Raw genomic sequence first — 5,560 nt, forward strand, 5'->3', positions numbered from 1 at the left:
CTCTTTATAGGAGCAGAAAGCCTCACCTTGCTTCCATGGAGCTAGCTGGTGAGTTTGAACTGCTGACCTCCTGGTTAGAAACCCAGTGTGTAACCACTATGTTAAATCTTCTTTATTGCTCTTTATTCAAGGTAAACTAGATTAAAGTAAGAGCTTTCTTCTTCTTTTTTAACTGTAGGCTTTTAAGATTCCATTTCGAAGGGATTAAGCTTAAGTCGTTTGTCTATTCTAGATGCAGCCCTGAGTTCGTCAAGATGCACAGAAGTGTCTGGTTGAGAAGCCTGTGAAGTAGAAGACAAGACCCTGCCGCAAGCAGCGTACATGAGAATAATTTTAAAGGCACCTATCAGTACATGCAAACCTGTAGCTACTGGAGGTATGTAAGAACTGAGAGCTTTGGGTGAACTTGGCCTGTTCACCACTTGGCTATATTTAGTCAAGTGGAGTCATTCTCTGGGAATGTTCTTAGGGCAAAACCTCACCCTCTTTTCGATACAGTAATGGCTATTGTTCTCTGAAGTTGACAACGTGGTGGATGTCACTCGTCACCCCTTCTTGAACACCTCTGACTCACTCCCTGGAGAGCCGTTCTTATCGCTTGGCGGATAATAAAGACCATAGAGGCAGCCTGAGATCCTGGCCCGATGAAAGTAATAGCAGATTTCTAGCCAGAGATCTCCTGGTCCTCCATTCTGGGAGTGGACTGGGCAGTGGGAAAGCTCAACAAATGGCCCCCCCTGAGCAAGCTGTCACTTGTTGGCTCTACTGTTCCCTCGTTGACAACAAGGCCAAGCTTATCCCGCCGTCTCAGCGGTGGGTGTGCCAGATTGACAGTTCCCTGGTTATTCGGTTACCTTGACCTGCTTGTCTCCTTGATCACCCATCCCACCTTACAGCGCCTCATGGTTACGTCATTCTCTAGCTTATGGCCTTTCATTTGTCTCTTCTCAGCTGAGTTCACCATCCAGGTCAAGGGCACCTGTTATTTCGTACCCTCTGACTTTCGGAGCCCTGGGTCCTTTCTCTTTTGGCATAAACTACGTACTGGTACATGTCGCCTTGATCCTTTGAGGATCTTCACTTTTTCAGCCACCAACAGAGGACATTTACAGATACCTCCTGCACCAGGCATGTTACATGCTTTTATCCTGGCACAACCTTGGGAGCCCTATATAAGGGCCCCACAGTCTAGATGTGGAAACAGGTTTGAAGTGGTTGAAGAACTAGCTCACTCTTTCATGGAAAGTGGCAGAAGTGGGATTCCACACTTGGTCTGTTTGTCTGCCTGTCTCCAACCATATGCTCCTCCCTAGTATCCAATGCAGTCATCTCTGTTTGAAGCAGAGTTTGAGAAACATCTCAATTTTTATGGAATTTAACATTCTGCTCTAGTTTTTTTAATACCTTGCTAATAACTATTCTATGGCATTTTCCTGGTGTGGTGTTACATAATCTGATGTCAATTTGAGAGGATTATGAGTGAAGGGGTGGAGTCTGGCCTGTCAATCAAGATACAACCAATGGGGCCTCTGTGTGGGAAGGGCCTTCTCTTTAGAGTTCTGGGAACTTCTGTATTTCCTCCTTGGAGGCAGGAGACACCTCTCTCTCGCTCTGCTCACTCCCTGAGACGATGCTCTACTGACAAGACACATAGCGCTATGCCCTGGGAGCTGAAGAAGCCATATGGACCTACCCTGATGCAACCAGACCTCTGGAGCCCTGCCAGCGCTGAGGTGCTTACACCGCCACTGGATCCATAAGACTTCCAGCCCACTGGCCTGTGATCATCCTGCATTTTGCATCATGGCATGTGTTTCTTGAGTTTGAAGAGGACTTTATAGATTGGTATTGGACATATAGACTAATATCAGACTTATGGACTTGATCTGGACTGGACTGGGGTGTTTTCTCAATATTTACTTGCTCTTGTATATAAACCTCTTTCTTATTCTCATATGAGTTGCTATGAATTTGTTTCTATAGTCTACCCAGACTAACACACCTGGGTTTACAAGTATATTTATGACACTGAATTACAAAAACACCCACTACCATCAAGTTGCTTATTACTCATAGTGATCCTATGCAGTATTTCTGAGGCTGTTAATCTCTATAAGAGCAAATGACTTCATCTCTCTCCCATGTAGCTGCTGGTGGTTTTGAACCCTTGCAAGGTTAGCAGTCCAATGCTTGCTAATCTGACATCGCCAACCAGGATACTTACATTGAAATAACATATTAAAATTAAACATTTTCAATATTTATTGGTTTCACATGTGTCCCTGAATTGAGACAAATAGTTAAGTTCTTAGCTACTAAGTAGAAGGTTTCCTATTTGAATTAACCCAGAATTGTTTCACAAGAACAGCCTGGTAATATGCTTCTAAAAGTCCCACTTCCCCAATTAAGTGCCCAGAGACACCCTACTCTGCAAACCATCCTCCTGCACAAAACACTCAGCTTGCTCCATGGGCTGGGAAGTCCTTCACACTGTTCCATGCTCTGGCTACTGATTCCACTCCTGCTCCTTGATGGTATAGCTGTCTCCTGGATCCAAGAGGTTCATGGTATTAAAATCTCAGATCTAGTAGATGCACTCCATTCCTGACACTTGCTGGTAATGAGATCCCTCCTCCTGCTTCTCAGAGGGCTCATTGCATACACAGCAGGATGGCACTCCAGGGCGAATCCTATCTGTATCTTCCCCTGCCTTCTTCCCAGACCCATGCCGGGAAAGATGGCTTGGTAGGAGTTGGAGACTTGGGCCAGAGAGCCAGATTATATAATTCACTGCCTCTGCAGGAGCTACAGGAGCCCTGGTGGTGTAGTGGTTACAAGTTGGGCTGCAATCTACTTGATCAGCGTTTGAAACTACCACCAACTCTGTAACTCAGTTACAGTCTTGGGCATCAATGTGAGTCAGCATTGACTTGTTGGCAGTGAGAGCAGGTCTGATGTCTTGCTATTAGTGATGATGCAGACAGGCCTCCCCTCCATTCCTTCAGTCTGAATTACTGCATTAGAGTACAATTGGCTAGAAAGTAATATATTTAGTGTGACATAAACTGATGAGTAATTTTTATTAGCATGTGTTATGGTGCTAAACAAATATTAAATTGAATAAATGTTGCTTTAAATTGTTAGACTATTCAAGTTATAATGCTCAGAATAAGGATAACATTAGTTGTGTGCTTTAAATATTTGCCATAAACAAAACCAGAAGCATAGCATGGTAGGCATATCAATTGGATTCATAGAAAAATTTGTCAACTGAATACGTACATAAGACTATTATAATTATAAATTTTAAAGTTGATATCTTTGGGATTAGGAGTTTATTGTTAATTTGAGTAACTATGTTTGGAAATTTTAATTGTGTAAAATGCATTGACATAATACTAGATCTTCACATTTAGTCACGAAAAACTGGCTATTTGTTTTTGAAAGATTGTAATATTCACTTTGAATTGACATTGGTGGATAATTCATAAGGAAGAAAGTCACTTACTTCCCACATTATGAATGTGTTCAGTTTTCTACTGTAACCCATAATCCAGCCTAAAGTACAGCTGTATGCTTTTGCCATACAATCCCACCCGAGATTGTACCTGTGCACCCCCCCAAAGGCCAATGCCACCCACTTTGGGAAACACTGGTGTAGATGAATCATTTTGTCACACAGGAAATAGTAGACATTACCTCTAAAGAAGAGATGACATCAAACAGATAATGTTGTGGTAGTGGTTGTTAGGTGCTATCTAGTCGCCTCCAGTCCATAGTGACCCATGCACAACAGAATGAAACACTGCCTGGTCCTGCACCATCCTTAAAATTGTTCCTGTGCCTGAGCCCATTGGTGCAGCCCCAATGTCACTCCTTATCCTGAGTGCCTTCCTCTCCTGCCCCTCTACTCTGCCAAGCTTGACATCCTTCTCCAAGCATTGGTCTCTCCTGACAACATGCCCAAAGTATGAAAGATGCAGTTGCACCATCCTTAACCACCCAGGAGCGCCCTGGACGCACTTCTTCTAATACAGATCGATGTGTCTGTTTAGCAGTTCACAGTACTCTCCATAGTCTTCTCCAGCACCACAATTCAAACACATTGTTTCTTTTTGGGTCTTCTTCATTCAGTGTCCAAATCTCACATGCCTATAAGGCCGCTGAAAATAGCATGGCTTGGGGCAGGCACACATTAGTCCTCACCTAGCATCAACAACATACTTTTTGCTCCTTCCAGACATTGGTTTAAATGTGACTGTCCTGGGCGCTCTACATGGTCACTTTCCCTGTTAACTCCCATCACCACCCAGCGCAGCATCTCTTTTTACCCACTCAAGCAGTAGGCAGGGAGCAACAACCCAGACACTGTCTGGATGGTAGTGAATACAGCACAGAACCACACAGCGCCATTTTCATGTAGCGTGTGGAAAGGGAAAGAGCATGCAGTGACCAGATAGATGATGGTGCCAGATAATGAGGAGGTGTACAAAGGAAAAGAAAGCAGGGACAAAGACATGAGTGGTGATAGGAACGCTTCTTCACAGCAAGGTAAAGTCAAGAAAGGCATCTGGGATGTGGCCATGTGTGAGAGGTGACTATGGAATCAAGCCATGTGAACATTGAACGGAAGAAGGTTCCAGGCAGAAGATAATACAGTTTTAAAGATGTGAAGGTACGACAGTGTTTGCTGTATTTGGGCAGTGGCAAGGGGGCCAGTGTGGCTGGAGCGGAGAAAGAATGTTGTAAGACATGAGCTCAAAGAAGTGACACATGGCCAGAGGATTTGTCTAAGGTTTGATGAGAACTTTGGTTTTTCCCCTGAGTGATGTCAGAAGGTGCCACAGGACTGATAGGTTGCTATGTTTGAAGAAAATCCCTTTTTGGTATTTTTGTGATGAAGATACAAAGGTAGACTCAAGAACATTTTTCATTGTCTTTTAATTGCATTTTCCCACAAATGTTTTGAAGCCCCTTGTAAAGGGGACTTAGGAAGATGCTTAGAGACTAGTCCAGCGGCTCCAATGAAAGCCAGGCCAAGCGATGTGGGTCTGGCCTGGGGTGGGAGCAGGGGAAGGACACAACACCGTGGGCTTCGGGATATAGTGCAGAGGAAGAGTTAATAGCATTAATAGCTCATAGATGTGGGTTGAGAAATCAATTGCTTTTGATCTGCATTGCAGGTTACTGAGATGGGGGGAAAGTGCAGTAAAAGAATGCTGGGATCGTTGGAGGTTGAGGAATTGACGGGTCTGGACATAACCTCTATTAGTTATAAAATAGATGTCGATACCTGGTCATATCTAGAGAGGTTGAGCTTATATGTTTTAGCTGAGAGTGGACACAAGAGATGGTATTTAGAGCTAGGAGTAGATGAAATAGAGGAAAGAGCTGGGAGGCAAAGGGCATTTATAGAGGTCTAGATAAAGACATGTACATATGCAAATATATTTATATCTGAGGATGGGAAATCTATGTGCCTATATTTATAGGTTTAGTATTAAGGTAGCAGAAGGACATTGGGCCTCCACTCAAGTACTCCCTCAATGCAAGAATACTT

The 5,560-nt window shown here is 43.7% G+C and overlaps 1 protein-coding gene across 1 annotated transcript in view; it reads left to right on the top strand.

Moving 5' to 3' along the window:
* Positions 1 to 237: 237 nt before the first annotated feature.
* SGMS1 (sphingomyelin synthase 1) overlaps positions 238 to 5,560 on the top strand; it is a 164,119-nt gene continuing 158,796 nt past the window's right edge. Inside the window, exon 1 of the mRNA XM_045291590.1 lies at positions 238 to 376. The gene's annotated coding sequence lies outside the window, so the exon portion shown is untranslated. The remainder of the gene's footprint in view (positions 377 to 5,560) is intronic.

This window comes from Echinops telfairi, unplaced genomic scaffold (assembly GCF_000313985.2).
Source record: "Echinops telfairi isolate 266 unplaced genomic scaffold, ASM31398v2 ScPeMD7_70;HRSCAF=299, whole genome shotgun sequence".
Classification (NCBI taxonomy): Eukaryota; Metazoa; Chordata; class Mammalia; order Afrosoricida; family Tenrecidae; genus Echinops; species Echinops telfairi.